Source organism: Panthera pardus, unplaced genomic scaffold (genome assembly GCF_024362965.1).
Source record: "Panthera pardus isolate Hobbes unplaced genomic scaffold, ASM2436296v1 HiC_scaffold_17, whole genome shotgun sequence".
In the NCBI taxonomy this organism is placed as follows: domain Eukaryota; kingdom Metazoa; phylum Chordata; class Mammalia; order Carnivora; family Felidae; genus Panthera; species Panthera pardus.
Genome location: NW_026526732.1, coordinates 41,433,453 through 41,450,030, shown reverse-complemented (window position 1 = coordinate 41,450,030; position 16,578 = coordinate 41,433,453). Strand labels below are relative to the sequence as shown.

The following is a 16,578-nucleotide window of genomic DNA, read 5'->3' as shown; positions in this document are numbered from 1 at the left end:
ATAACGCATGCTGAGAATTCAAGATTGACATTTTCATCTTGTGTTTGCCGGAGACCAGTGATTAGTACAGAGGCTGAGCCTGGCTTGATATTTACATTCTTAGTTGTGCTTGTTTAAGTTGTTCTTAACAGAGGAAGTCAGCTTACCAAAATAATGTTTAAAATTTATAGTCTTTAAAACAGAAGAGAAACTCACTAGGTCTGTCAGGTCAATTCTAATCTCCTCAGAGACCATAGTAAATACAAGCAAATATTTCTTTTTTTTTAAGTTTATTTATTTATTTTGAGAGAGAGAGTGTGCAGAAGGGGTAGAGAGAGAAAGAGAGAGACAGAATCCCAAGCAGGCTCCGCACCGTGAGTGCAGAGCCTGACACAGGGCTCGAACTCACTAACTGTGAGATCATGACCTGAGCTGAGCAAAGAGCCAGATGCTTAACTGACTGAGCCACCCAGGTGCCCCCAAGTAAATATTTCTTGATGATACTGATTGGTGGACAAAATGTGAAATACTCTTTTTTGAGAAACAGATTTCTTTGTGCTGGTGATATGTATCTATATATCCGTATATACTATGTATTTCATATTTACAAATAACATATATATGATAATGATTATATATGTATATACATATATATGTACATGATACCCATTTGTGTAGGTGAATATGAATATATACAGATCTCTGTATATACTCATATGTATATATAGAATATATATCACATATATTTATATCTGTATATGCTTTTATTCACCTATTCTGTCCTTTAAAAATGAGGCTACATTCATGTTGCAATCTTAATATTTCACGAAAATTCTATTACATCGGTAGGACTTATATTTGAGGCCACTTCACTGTTTTAGTGCTGTGTTCTTCCAGCCAAAGAGAGAGGCCTGCTCCCACCCTTGCACTTCAGATGGCAGGTCAGAAAACATGGAGTAAGCGTCAGTCTGTGTGAAGGTTCTAATATTCTCCTCCCACTCTCAGATTCCCATGAGAACAAAAAGCTCCAAGGGAACAGGAAAGAGTGGAAGACATTAAATTTGGTTTAGGCTCATTGCCTGGTTTTCTCAAAACCAGTACAACTTTTTTTAGTGACCCACAGTAGTTTCATGGAGACAGTGGCAATACGTTCATTTTCATGTGTTATTGGAGCATTTTTACTTTCATGTCAACTTTTAAATTTATGACTGCAGAGAGTAACACATCTTAATTGAAATATACCTTTTATTATGAAACAATTTCATACCAATAGTTTTATCAAAAGCACTTATCTTTCCCTGTAAATAAACAAAATCTCCATACTAAGAAAAAATAGCAAGTAAAATTGTAAACATTAATTTTGTATTTAAGGAAAATTAAGACTAACAAAATAATTTATTGAGTCTTTATTGTGGGTGGAGTATATAGTGATTTATAAAGATAATCTTCTGTAATCCTCACAAAAACTCCATGTGAGGAAGGTAAGGAAAGAATGGTTTTTCTCTGTGATAATAATGCACCTTGCCAAGTGCACACATTTAGCCAGTGGGTGGTGAAGTTAGGATTTGAGCCTAATTTTGTCTGATGCTTAAGCCTATGTTCTTGACCAGCTTGGATAGCAAGATTTGGCAGGGGCTAAAATATTCTGTTTAGATAAGTAAAGTATCTTGTTTTCATCAGGTATTTATAATCAGTGGTTGAAAATACACATTTTTCCCGAACACTTTATCTCATATTCTATGAACTCTACAAAAGAGATGAACACTTTTCTGATTCATTTAATAAAAAAAGCATAACACTAAATCCCCCCGCCCCCCCAAACACTAGTAAAAGTAAGACAAAAAAGAATCACAGAAATTCATTGAAATACTGGACATAGGAATGTAGGTAGGAATCAACAAAATAGAATAATACAATAAATGATGTTTATTCTAGGAATGTACAAGTGGTTCAATATTGGGAAATTTATTAAAATAATTTTATAGTAATAAAGAATAAAACTCCTACTTTTTATTTCTTAATAGAATTCCAGATAACATTTGTTGAAATGCAACTCTATTTCTCTTAAGAAAAAACACATATATACAACAGAGTAACTTAGGAATAGAGAGATATTATTAAATTGTGAAAAAGCAATTTCAAGAAAACAAAAATGTTAGAGGCTTACTGGGTGCTCAATTTCATCATTTATAATTAACATCATTCTATAAATTCTAGCCAATACAACAAATTTTTTAAAAGACTAACATTTTTAAAACTTTAATTATATATGCTAGAAACTGTTCTAAATACTTTACAAATATTAACTCATTTAATTTTCATCACAATCCTAGGATACGAACTATTATCATCCTCATTTTATAAATCAAGAAGCTGAGGCCCAGAGAAACTAAGTAACTTGGCCAAGGTCACACAGCTAATAAGTGATTAGAACTCAAGTGGTTTAACTCATGTGTCTTTAATGTCAAATTATATGGTATGCTGACTCTCAAAGGTTTTAATTATTAGAAAAGAGGTGACATCTTTTTCACTTAAAAATGATTATATTTTTTATGAAAAATCCCAGAAAATTAACTGAAGAACTATTAGAATAAGAAGCTGTTAAGTTGCCATACAAAAGATAAATGTGAATAAATCCATTGACTTTTCAATAACCGCTAAAACGTGATGAGGAAATCTCATTTATAATAGCAATATAATATTGTATATCTATGAGTAAACTGTGTAAGAAATTAAGGCTTAAATGTGTAAGGCTTAAATGAAGACAATAATATTTTATTGAGAAACACAAAATAAGATTAGCAGTAATGGAGATTTATACTGTATTCCTGGATGAGAATAGCAAATGTTGTAATGGTGTTGGCTTCCCCAAAATAATTTATAAAGTCAATGCAATTCCACTTAAAAACACAGAGATTTTGGGGTGCCTGAATGGCTCAGTCCATTGAGTGTCCTACTTCTGCTCTGGTCATGAGCTCACAGTTCCTGACTTCAAGCCCCACACACTGACAACGTGCAGCCTGCTGCAGATTCTCTGTCTCCCTCTCTCTCTGTCCCTCCCCTGCTCACACACTGTCTCAAAAATAAATAAGTAAATAAAATAAAATGAAAACAAAATAAAAACAGATTTTTAGGAATATGTTGGCAAAATGATTATTAAAATTCATGTGAAAGAAGGGGCAGCCTGGGAAAGCACATTTTTGAGGAAGAATAATAAAGAAGGAATTTTATTTCCAAGTATTAAAAAATATTATAAAGTTACCATTACTAAGATGGTATAGTAAGTTTTACTAACACAGAGACTTAGAGGAACTAAGTCAGCTTGAAAATTCCCCAAAGAAATTTAAGCACATAAAGGTAATGTATAATGAAGACAGCATTTCATATTAGGGGAGAAAATACTGACTATTACATGAACACAATTCCAATAATTGGTTAATGTTAGGAAATCCTGTAAATTTGGATCTTCTATTCACACAAGATACAAATATCTATCAAATTAAAGAACAAAGAACAGTGAGACATAACTAGAAGAAAATGGATTGGTGAATACTTTTATAATCTTGTCTAATATGACATCAAGGGCAGAAACCATAATTGAAGCTTTATAGAATTGAAAATGAACATATTAAAACTTCTGTACATATAAGGAGAAAAAAGATTCTAGCAGCATGCCTAATAATGTAAAATTTGAAAATTATTTTTTCTTGATTTTTTGGGAATTAATAAATCAGCAAGTTCTGACTAACATTACAAATACACCACTCTCAGGGCGCCTGGGTGACTCGGTCGGTTAAGCGTCCGACTTCGGCTCAGGTCATGATCTCACGGCCCGTGAGTTCGAGCCCCGCGTCGGGCTCTGTGCTGACCGCTCAGAGCCTGCAGCCTGTTTCAGATTCTGTGTCTCCCTCTCTCTGCCCCTCCCCTGTTCATGCTCTGTCTCTCTCTGCCTCAAAAATAAATAAACGTTGAAAAAAAAAATAAAAAAAAAAACCAAAAAAACAAATACACCACTCTCTGAGGGCTTAATAAAGCAGAGCCCATTCTGGCATAGTAGTCATTTGGTATTGCACCTGCTGTAGGCACAAAGCATTACAGACATTTTGTAGAGTGAATATATAGTATGTCTTAGCTAAAAATAAAGATTGGACTCTAGAAATGACCAAATAGTGACATAGAAATTAGGATTATTCCACCTAAAAAAGTCAACGAAATTTGAGTTAAACTATCCAAGAAAGTAAGGAATTTCAGGTAGACAGTTTTATAATTCTTACATATTCCAAAGCATTTCATTTCAATAGAAGTTATTGACAATATGATTGAGTAATGTTTGAATTTGTATAATGAGTTAAAATGTTATCTCTAATAAAAATGAAATCATTCCAGTTTCCTGTCTTGGATTATGTCATAGTGGATAATTGCAGAAGAATGCCATGATGATCAAATTCGGAGAGAAGTATTTCCTGTTTTATTGTAGAACATAGTACAAGAAAGGTTGTTTTCTTCATCTCCCTATAGAGTAGCTTTGCTCCTTCAATGCTGGAGCCCTAGAACAAGTGGGAAAGCAGAATTCATTGTCATCAATAGACAAAGAAATAAAGGAAAAAAGTTTGATTTTATTTTAAATATCCCAGGTAATATCAGCTTGCACTATGACAATTCACACTAACACTAACAAAACAGTAATATTCTATCTTGGACCCTATTAGAAAAATTGCTAAACTCTGAGCCCCAAATATCTCATGAGAAAGAGTAACCAGCAGACCCATGAACTTCCTAATCTTTTTTTGTTCTCATTCAGTCCTTCTCAGTGTCTTTGGTCAATGTGTTGATTCTTGGCCACTGCTATTCCTCCTGAGGTCACTGCCCCTGCTGCATGCCTTTCCATGGTGGTCCCTCACCTGACGTGGACCCCCCCACCTCTGCCTCTTCTCCATCTGTGGTGGCCTTTTGACTCCAGGGTCAAATTGCCCAATGTTCTGCATTCATCCACCTTTCCCCTTCTTTCTAACTTGACCATTGCTCTTGGATCAGGTTTGTTTTTTTAACTCTTTTTATCTACCAACTCTAAAGAGTTTTCTCCTTCTCTTATGCATGGGCCAGAACTATTAATAGGTGGCTTTTTGCCTTAGAGGTCTTGGTGCTGGGGATTGGCTAACAGCCATTATCAGTGTCCTTCCTATAAAAAAATTTAGGTACTTATGCAGTTATATCCTTGGCAGATTTCTCCTGCTGGCTCATGATGCATGCCTAGAAATGTCTGAATCTTAAAAAAAAAAAGAAATAAAAATAAAAAAAAAAAAGATTAATCCAGCTTAGTCCCTAGCTCTAATACCCCTGCTAAAAAAATATTGATTAAAACATACATTTTTTTTGTTCATAGATGTACACTTAGTATGTATATATTATTGACCATCCTCAGAAAAAGGCCTGGAGATAGCCAAAAGGAATGTATAGAATGTTTTCTTTCTTTTTTTTAAGAGTTTATTTATTTATTTTGAGAGAGACAGAAAGAGAGCACAGGTGGGAGAGGGGCAGAGAGAGAGGGTGACAGAGGATCTGAAGCAGGCTCTGTGCTGACAGCAGAGAGCACTGTGTGGGGCTTGAACTCACAAATTGCGAGATCATGACCTGAGCTGAAGTCAGACGCTTTAACCTCCTGAACCACTCAGGTACCCCTAGAATATTCTCTTCCCATAATAAAAGCAAAAGAGAGGCTTAGCCATTTTGTGTTAAATAAGAGTAACAAAACTGAACAAGTACAACCCTAAAGATAAAGAAATCAATCTTGTTGATTTCATGCTAGCCGGACTGTCATCTTTGCAGATTGTTAGAAAACTGTTTGTGAAGCAGTCAGTTCTGGAGAGAAAAATGGGCAACAAAACAAATAAACAACAAACAAAAGAGCAGAACAAACAGACACCCCTGTAAAGTAGAGGAAAGCACTAATTGCTAGTGATCAAAATACTAGTCTTTTATTGTTTGTAGAGTTTGCAAAACTCATTTTCTCATTATTTATTGAGCACTTACCCCATTTAGCCTGTGCCAGGCACTGTTGTGAGCACTGAGGATACAGAGCTGAAGACACTTTGCAATTCTCCAGGGTTTGTGAACTGCCAGAATCTGAGGAGACCCTAAAGAGAGCCATATAAGGAGCGGCTGACATTTAGTAGTTTGGGGAGGTCCTGTGGATGACATGCTAACTTTCTTCAATTACGTGAGGAATATCATCTGTTCTATATGATTAAGAAGGAATAGGTTGAGTGGATGGGAATCAGAGGAAGACCTGTTTTTATTTAATCAAAGAAATAGCTACCTGAAATGGTAATAAGCTATTTCTGGTAATTGAGATGGTTTCAGAAGATTGGTACCGTTAGGAAAGAATGTGGCACAAGGAATTCATTTATGGGATGGTAAGAGCCTGGGGACGGAGGGTTGGTAGTTAACTTCTTTTTTTTTTTTAATGTTTATTTATTTTTGAGACAGAGAGAGACAGAGCATGAACAGGGGAGGGTCAGAGAGAGGGAGACACAGAATCTGAAACAGGCTCCAGGCTCTGAGCTGTCAGCACAGAGCCCGACGTGGGGCTTGAACTCACTGACCGTGAGATCATGACCTGAGCCGAAGTTGGCCGCTTAACCTACTGAGCCACCCAGGCGCCCCGGTAGTTAACTTCTCTCTGAGGATAAGAGTTCTAGGATCTGTTACTGAGATCGTTGATACAGTAGGGGCTCCCCTGAAGACAATACAGTGAGAGACTCTATGGCTGCTTTGAAATCAGGCCCACCAGCTTTGCACTTAACTCCTAGACCTTGGCCAAATTTCCCATCTCCAAGCCCTAATTCCAACATCACAGAAATGGGGATAGTAATAGCATACGTCTCCTAGGACTGCACTGAGAATTGAATAAAATGAGTATAAGTCAACAAATTAAAAAATGTTTAGCCTATAATAGGACAGTTGGTAACTGGTAGTGTTATAATGGGGACCTAGAGTCTTATCCTGGGAACACTTGGACTGCCTTAAACCATCCAGCAAGTAAAAATGATTCCCACTGTTGTAGAAAGTCCCTCTTGCCCTATCCTGGGATTTATAAAAACAAAATCTTTCTGAAATGTGCAGTGAGAAATAATAAGCACATACAACATTACAAAACGCATTGGGTCAGTTGTTCCATTTTGTTAGCATTTGCTTAGTATTTATCTCTTCTTAGAAGCTAGAAAGATTCCTTTTTTAGCTCAGTCTCTAGCTCTTTGAATTATTCTAAGGGACCTATATTGTCAACCTATGCCAGTTAAATCAAAAAGGATCTTGGACAATGTGCTATGTCCTGTTCAAAGAGAGCCTGCTTATGCATGTTGGATGACTTTGAAAGTCGCTGGGGCTTTGTTTGTCACTAAGTACCTGTGTTGCAATCAGTTCCTATGTTTCAGTGATGTAGTTGGTATCAACCATTGAATAGTTCGATTCAACCATAGGAAGGCCGGAGGAACTTCAGGTGGTTGCACTAGAGCCAGGTTATGCCAACAGGAACCAATAAAGCAATTAGTGATTGCCTGTAACACCAGCTCAGCAGACTGGTTGACTGCAGGTTATGCTTACCAGCTGCAATTAACAAGCCATTTCTATATGTTTACTTTTCCAGGCCTGGCTTTGATTAGCTCTGCCTTCTTTTGTTTCAGTAGTGCATGTTCTGTAATTTCTATATTGAGACATTTAAACAAGGCAGAGAACAAAATCAACAAAGAATAAAATCAACTCCTATCTCTCAGAATTATCATTTTATTTTATATTTGCTTCATCTTTCTTTTTAAAGAAATAAAAAGCTACAATTCATTAAACCTCCTTTCAGAAGCATCTATGAATTAGTGTCTATTGTTCCAATCCATTTTATACTTTTACTCATATATTTATGCAACCACTTCAATATTTAGTCCTGGTTTGTGTTTTTAAAATTTACAAAACTAACTTCACACTGCTTTTCACAACACTGTTTTTGACATCTTTGTAGTTACATATAATTCTATCTCTGTCCTCCCTGGTGAAATTTTTATTTTCCTTGATAAGACATCTGCTATTCATATCTAGTGGCCTCCCTTACTCCTAAATCAGGCTCATGGATGACAGGATGTTATTGCTGGACGAGTTAGGAGAAAGCATCATACTAACTTACGTCTTACTATGTTGTCAACACTGAGACCTTTTGAAAATGACAAAAACTAAGCTGGATGGGAAGTCAGGAAAATGTAAATAAACTAGGACTTTCCCAGGCAAATCACAATGAAGAATTAACTTGCAAATGAAAAACAAAACAAAAAAATAAAAACAACAAAAAACAATGCTGTGAGAGGTGAAATGACTTTCTGGGTTACACAACTGGTTAATGGAAGGCCTTGAAATACCCAGCCCATATGTGAAACAATTGTGTGGGGTAAAATAGACAAAGCTTGCCAATCCATTGTTCTTTTCATCAGGTTGTTTGTTATGTTTAAAAAAGATAGAAGATAACGGATTTAGGGCCACCTCATCAGGAAAATGCCTGATATCCTGCCTTTAGAATAGCTGATTACACTATGGCTTTAATCCATCATGTTTTTCTATGATGGCCCAAGTAACCCTAATTATTGCTTCTTTCCACTGGATTAGCACTCTGTTCCTTTTGTCCCAATAGGTAGCGGAATGTGGCCAGGTAAATAAGGTTTCACTGGTGATCAGAGGTCATTTATTTTCCAGTTACTTGTCAGCTTTGCTTTGCCCTATAGTTTTCTCGTTAACAGCTGGCGAGTTAATGAACATGACATGTCTGTTTCTGCAAGGTTTGGGTGTGCCAAGATTGTGGAGGAGACAGAACTAACTCCCCAATTAGCCAAGGGTTTTCATTTCCAACTAAGGTCTGCAGTTTCCTTTAAGCAGGCTTAATCTCAGGTGTTCTTCATAGTAAACTGGTACCAAATTAGATCATTTATAGTACATGGAGTTAGGACAAGTAATTCATTATTTCATTTTAAACTTCTAAACTAATATAGCTCCTTGGGTTAAAGGCTTGAAAATAGTTTTTAAATTTTACTTGTTTTAAATTTGTTTTCGTTTTTCCAAGATATTTTATACAATTATAAGATAAATAAAACCTATTAACTACCTGCTGGAAATAAATTTAAGTACTAATGTACTCTATATAAGTTAAATGCCATTCTGAAAGTGAAGATTTATCATGTTTTAAGTATCAAGTTTCACCTAAGTAGATTCTTCATAAGATTATGGTAATTTTATTGTTTTACAAATAAGTTCAGCCTGAAAAATTCTCATTTACAGATGTTTGAGAACATATCCTATTTTTTATTAATTTAACATCAGTCTATTATACTGTCTTGTAAATAGCATAGAAACTATAACTATAGTCATAAAAAATAAAAAATCCATTGGTAGGGAAGTGCTTATGGTTGTTTTAAAACACAACCCTAAAAGGTCATGGGTATAACTTTTGAAAAGGTGAAATCATTGTCCAAAAGCCGCACAGGAGATGGTAATTATTATTTGTCTCAGATGACATATCTTCCCATTGTTGAAAGACTTCATGAATATTTTAGCCGCTGATTGTTATTAAAGTCTTCAGGGTATAACAGTTCCTTATGTGTGGGCATGGCTGCTGCAGGGTGGCTAAAAGGACAATATCCCTCAGTCATACCCACATTGCCTACCTATGAAGGCTCCTCTTTGGTTTAGTCTGGTTTGTGGTTATATGCTATTTGTATATTATGTGGAACATGGCTCAACTGTGTGAGCTGACTGCCAAGGGGCCCCCTAACATGAGCCACTTGATTTATAATTATTCTATATGTTAGTTTGAAGAGTCTGTTCTTAGTACTTAAACACATATCATAGCTTAATCACATCACATCAATTGTAATTTCAGTAGTACTTTAGAATATTCTTTGGCTGTTTTGTTTGTGGCAATGTACTAGCCCACCATATATGATTTCATGTCTCTCGGACACTAGGTAAACATTGAAACAACATAAAAGATTTGATGGACAGATCACTAAACACCGGAAGTGAAAGCTCTGTTCGATACTTTGCCATGATCTAGCTGTGTAAGTCTTAGTAAGCCATTCAGAGAGAGAACACGTGCAGTGGATCAAATCCTTGGCTGCCAAATTTCAGTCCTGCTTGTGCCATTTATTAGCTGTTTGTTCTGGGACAAGTTACTTAACCTCTCTGTGTTTCAGGGTTCTCATCTATAAAATAGTACCTATCCTAGAGAGTTATTAAGAAGATTAAATTAACTGGTATTTATAAATTTCTTAATGCCTGTATGACTGTTTAGTACAATTTTCATGTAGTCAGACTTCACTGGGTTTGATTTCTATAAGAGTATCTCCAATTTGAAGATTGTTTTATTCTAAGTTTTTGTTTCTTGCCTTTGTTTTCAACACACCTTTAACTCATTCAACTTATACTATTGACAACATTGTTTCTACAGAGAGTTTAGTGGCTATGTGGTCTAATGTTGATCATTTTTTTTGGTCATTTTTAAATTTTTAAAGATTTTATTTTTAGGTAATCTTTACACCTAATGTGGGGCTTGAACCCACAACCCCGAGATCAAGAGTGACACACTCCACCCACTGAGCCAGCCAGGTGCCCCTGTCATTTGTTTTATTTATTTATTTAAAAAAAATTTTTTTTAACGTTTATTTATTTTTGAGACAGAGAGAGACAGAGCATGAACGGGGGAGGGGCAGAGAGAGAGGGAGACACAGAATTGGAAGCAGGCTCCAGGCTCTGGGCCATCAGCCCAGAGCCTGACGCGGGGCTCGAACTCACAGACAGCAAGATCGTGACCTGAGCCGAAGTTGGACGCTCAACCGACTGAGCCACCCAGGCGCCCCCCTGTCATTTGTTTAAAATTAAAGCATAAACTGAAGAATTGCTTTAAAATCTAGGCAAAATATCTATCCATCTCATAATTGTATAGACTGTGACAACCTCTATAACTTATTTTTTGTATTGTGTAGACATTTTGTTTACCTTCTAAGGGTTAATGTCACTTATTTCATTTTTCATTTTCTGTCTTTATAAATGTGTTATTAGATAGCAAGCTGTTTGGAAAGCTGAATTTGATGGTTGCTTTTCACCTCTGTAGTATTAGTGAAAATACTGTCAGGTTTCTTTAGTATAGATTGGTACATGGCTTCTATCTTTTTAAGCTTATCACACACACAGCTCTTTGTTTAAAAAACGTGCAATCTCTTTTAATTAAGCTTGAAACCTGTTAAATTGAAATATTTTGTAGGGCACAGAGCAGCCTAACATCAGAATAAGAGCTTGTTGGTAGAGGGATGGATCAGTTTGTTTTTTAAAGACAGGACAGACATGCCTATCAGAGTGAAAGAAGCTAATTGGAATTTGTTTCAGTTGATGGGAGAAAGTCCAGTCGAGCTAGTGGGCTTCTTATCTAGGGAGGATGATGACAGCTACAGGAGGCTGCCCAGACAGGCAGGGGGTCGGAGTCCGGGAAGACCAGCAAGGTGCAGCAGATGGTGTCCCAGCAGGTGGGCATGCCATGGTGACACAGAGTCTGGAAGCAGGCGATATGCAGGCAGATAAACAGAGAGGTCTGATCACAGATAGTGGGGCCCCAGGGTTAGGGCTGGGACTGGGGCCTGAAATTCAGGCCCTGGGAAAACTGGATTGACTAGTGCACAGGCCCATTTTGGAGGCAGTGGAGTACCATCCAGGGCATTAAAGCAAAGACTCTGTTATGGGGGATGAGGGGTGGAGAGGGGAGGCCTCAGAGAAAAGAGAACTTGTGACATCCTCACTTTGAGAGTTGTGTGGCCTGGAGGGAAGCTGGCGTAGGGAGTCAGGCAGGTCTTTATAGATGCTGACTTTGATAGTGCTTAGTATAGACTCATGTGACTGTCTTTTGACAGTCTGAAAAACGTAAGCATGTTAATTACTAAACCGTCCTTTATTTCTAATGGGTTAGAAGGCAACTTTGACGTAATGAACCTTGCAATTTTTTTCTTTAAGGCTTGCAGTAACCTTCAGATCATATTGAATTCCACACAGTTGAACCCACTCACATGGGCCTAAGTTAAGTAAAACATACAGTATAGAGGTGTTACTATTCCTCCCTTTCCTTGGATTTATCCTAAGGAAGTGGTCATGTACCAGAGAAGAGAGTATAAAGTGAGAGGATTAGCAAGTAGGTGGTTGTTTTTGGCTGCACTTACTTGAAATGGAAAAGATAGTGCAGAAGTTGCTGAAATTAATTTCCTTAAAATGACATGAAGTGTGAACTGGCCCTTTCCCTGGTAATCATCATTTAGGGGAATATCTGGCCAACTTATGTTACTTGAGAATGCTCTACGTCAAACCAGGACCTCTACCTCCAAGGACTAGAGAGAAAATTGAAAATTGAGTCTTTTGTCTGTGGCTTAACTTTTAACAGCTTTCTGTTAAAGTTTCCTATTCCTTACATTTTGAAGTAAATCTTAGGCTGATGTTCACTATTTTTGATTAACATGGCTATCACGAATTTCCAAAGCTTCAATGATTGTTTCTCCAAGTACTGTTTTCAATAGAAGAAAATCCATGGTTCTTTCTAATAGATTTTCTTTATAATGGTGAATATTGTCTAGAGAAACTGTGCATTTATTTATCAAACGAGATTGCAAGTTGGTTGCTAGGGGTAATCGTGAGTGGTGCCACACCCATTTCCACCCTTGGTTCTTGGACTCATGAATCCTATCTGTGGGAGACAGAGTATTATAAATTTGATGTTGATTTAGAGCATATATAGCCTCTTGGAGGATATTGCCAGAGCCCAGCCTGGTACTGCCACCTCACTAGCCTTGTGACCGAGTCTTCAAAGGCCATTCCACTGTTGTGTCATGCCATCTGCTTCAGGGTGATGGAGAATATGGTATTACCAGTGAGTGAGCATTGCTGGTCTTCATTTGCTATGAACTCCTTGACCAGAAGCATTGTTGCATGGAATATCATGACAACAGATAAAGCATTTTATAAATCTATGGATGGCAATTTGGGCAGAAATATTGCCCATAGGGAAAGAAGCTCTATGTCCAAAATATCTCTTGTGGTAAGAAGAAAGCACTTCCCCTTCCACGATGGAAGCAGATAGCTAGCAGAGTGTCTGGGGAATGGTGCCATATTGGGAATTCAGTGTGTATCTGCTGCTGGCCGATTGAGCACTCAGCAGTGGCTATAGCCAAGTCAGCCTAGTGAGTGCAATCTCATGTTGCTGAGCCCATATATAATCTTCACCTCTGCTACCATGGCCACTGTTCATGAATCCATTGGGCAATGACAGCAGTGGCTAGGGAAAGAGGCACAATATCCACAAAAAGTGTCATTCTATCCATTTGATTATTAAAATCTTCCTCTGCTGGGGCAGCTTTTGGTTAACATACACATGGAACACAAATATCTTCACATTTGTTGCCCATTCAGAATGGTCTACCGACATAATCTCTTCCCCTAATTTCCTTATCATCAATTTTCTAATAATTTTTTTTTCTAAATTGCTGACTATTCAGTCAAATCATTTGCCACAGCCTATGTACCAGGACAGTTTTATACCTCTGGCCATTTCTCTCTCTAAGCAATATAGACACCTAGCATCACTTTCAACGTTCTGCCTCCTGGGAGGATTTCCCTTCACCATTGCACTTCCAAGATCTATGAGAAAGGGAGTGTACCACTTTCAAGTGGTACCTGTATATCAGACAGAAGCACCTGTAAACCAGGCCCAAGGTTTCTCTTCTACAATCAACTAGCTTTAGGAAACTCTTTTTGGGGCAGTAGGTGTGGATGGGTAGAGATTAGGTAATGTAGCAGGAGTAAGGGCCATTGGCATTTGGGTGACTTCACCCTGTAATTTATTTATACCTCCAGGGCCTGCTTGAACCTAATCTCATATATATCCCTTCCAGTTGATACTGGAGTGTTGCTATGCATGCCCAGCTTTATGACTTGCTGGGTCAGACAGCACCCAATTCATGATAAGAAGCTCAGGTCTCATGATAATTTGGTGGGCCATGGTTAGTTGTTCATTTTTTTCTAAGACCCATAGTAAGCCAGAAGTTGTTTCTCAAAAGGAGAGTAGGTATCTGCAGAGGAAGGTAAAGCTTTCTTCCAAAAGCCTCAAGGTTTGCATTGCATTCACCAACAGGGCCTGCCAAATCTCCAAACAACATCTCTGCCTGCCACTGGTGCTTGTAGGCTGGGAGAAAGATCAACAATATGAATTTTTGTCAGTACAGCAGGTTCTCAAAGGTAGTGGCCTCTCCTTCATTCAGAGGGTTCTGGGTATGTAAAGTAGGTTAAGATGAGGAATTGATTGAGAGGTTGTGACTCTATTTTAATGATTCAAGAGAGACTTCTGCTCACTAGTCCTAGAATTCTTAGGTTTGTACAGATCAGGTAAGTGTTAAATTGCCCATCTATTTTCTAGAGACACCATGATCAAATACCCAATGCCATCAGTTTCTGTTTGCAAGTCAGGCTGTTCTAATTATTGTTTTGGTTCTGCTGTCCATTATGGTAACCACATCTGCTTTGTCTTTGGTGATTAAGTGCTGCCTCTTGGCCCTGGCATCCAATTTTCCTCATTGTATTTAGGGATGCCAGTTTAATGGCAGCAATTCCCACTGTAATTTCTGGCCTACAAAGAGTGACCACAGATTTATTCAAGGAACCTGGGGATTCCCTCACAAATCTATTTCTCACATCATAATGAAAGTTGTGTCCTTTGCACCCTCCTGGGGTAAGTAAGCATGTATACATAATAAGCCACTTTAACATTTATTCATTTCTTCTATACCAAGGCAGTCAGTTCTGGCTTTTTGATTTCATTTAATGTTGGTCCATGTTTTAACCAAACACGCAAATTGTTAGACCTTTTTCTAACCCTTGAACTAAAACATTGAATCCAGAATATCTGCTTAGTGATCTCATAGCAATAAATTCATTCTTTAGACAAGGGGTGGGGATCTGCCTCAAGGTGATCTGGGGACCCCCACCATTGAGTTTCCTGGGCGGTTGAGTTATAAAATCTTTGGCCTGGGCACATTTGGCTTCCAACAAAATGGTGAACTTTTTTCCCCACCAGGCAAGGCAGTTTTTCCCAATAATTGAGGTCTTGAGCCAAACCCCAGTAGTAGGGACTGGGGCATTCTGTTCCATTAAAAGGTTTGTGGGGACCTAATTCTTTAGCCTTCCATGGCCATTGATCTCCTCATGTTGGTTCCCCGCCATGCATAGCAAGAAGAGATCTTTAGAGTCTGGGCTATAGTCTCCGTCAGGGCTAGAAACAAGTTCCTTGAAGTGACTGAAATGACAGGGGGCTACTTCTTATTTCTTTGTAGAAGGAGTGGAAGACTTGATGGAATGTGGTTGGATGGGCAGTAGTGACTTTTCTTGACATACAGCACAGTCCCTGGGCCTCTGCCTCGCCCATGGATCCAGATGCCAATTCGGGTGCCCCATTACCATTTAGAATCTCCTGGGTTAATGATGGTAAAATTAACAGGGTTACAGGCCTTTTATTGACAACCTTACTTAGCAGCCCCCTTCTGAAGGAGTATTGCTGTGCTTTCTTTTTTCCAAGTAGTAGCCCATGAAACATAGCTCCAGCTGGGGCATAAAAACTCAGATGTATAGACACATAAAATGTTTTCCTCACACATGTATTTGTCATTGAGTCGGTATTCCTGCTCCTAATCTAAGCTGCTGCATGGTATATCAAGAGTCCTTGGGCCCTCTATGATAAGTGGCTGCTTTTTTCCTATGAGAGATGCCTCTGGGCCAATACCTATAACTGCACATTCATCAAACAGCATTGACACCAGTCATTTTGGGTTAGTAATTTGTGTCTGGCTGACCAAGCTCCCCCCACCACCCTTGGTAGGATCAGACTTCTAACCCGTCTTACTGGGGGAGTGCTGTGGGTCAAAGCAAGTGTATTGACTCTCCTGTTGGCAAATAGAATAGGTGGTCTTATTGTGTCTGCAGGTCCCCAGGACTTTTCCTTGGCATGAGAAGTAGGTATAGTATAGTAAGGCCCAAGTGACTCCCTGGCCTGACCTGGTTATGTGAATACATGGGTCACCTGATAAGGAATCTAGGTCTACAGAAAAATTTTTTTATGTTTATTTATTTCTTGAGGGAGAGAGAGAGAGAGTGAGAGAGAGAGAATGCAGGCATGTGAGCAACAAAGGGGCAGAGAGAGAGGGAGACAGAAAATCCCAAGTAGCCTCCACGCTGTCAGCACAGAGCCCCAAGTGAGGCTCCATCTCATGAATCATGAGATAATGATCTGAGCCAAAATCAAGAGTGAGAGGCTTAACCAACTGAGCCATCCAGGTGCTCCGAGTTAAATTTTCCAAACTGTGGTTTCTTCATAAAGAAAAATGGAGATAATTCAGAATATTATGTTGGAATAAGATCATGTGTATGAAAAGTGCATGGTACAGAGTAGGTGCTTCACAAGATATATTTTTCTTGTTGCCACCTCTCTACTTTCTGAACATAAAAATGTGTACACAAATAACATTTAAGGTGGAGGTAAGAGTT

General features: G+C 38.1%; 1 protein-coding gene across 5 annotated transcripts in view; it reads left to right on the top strand.

Annotated features, from left to right (window-relative positions):
* Window positions 1-16,578, top strand: part of PKIB (cAMP-dependent protein kinase inhibitor beta) — a 103,350-nt gene that overhangs the window by 18,839 nt on the left and 67,933 nt on the right. The gene's annotated exons all lie outside the window — the stretch shown is intronic.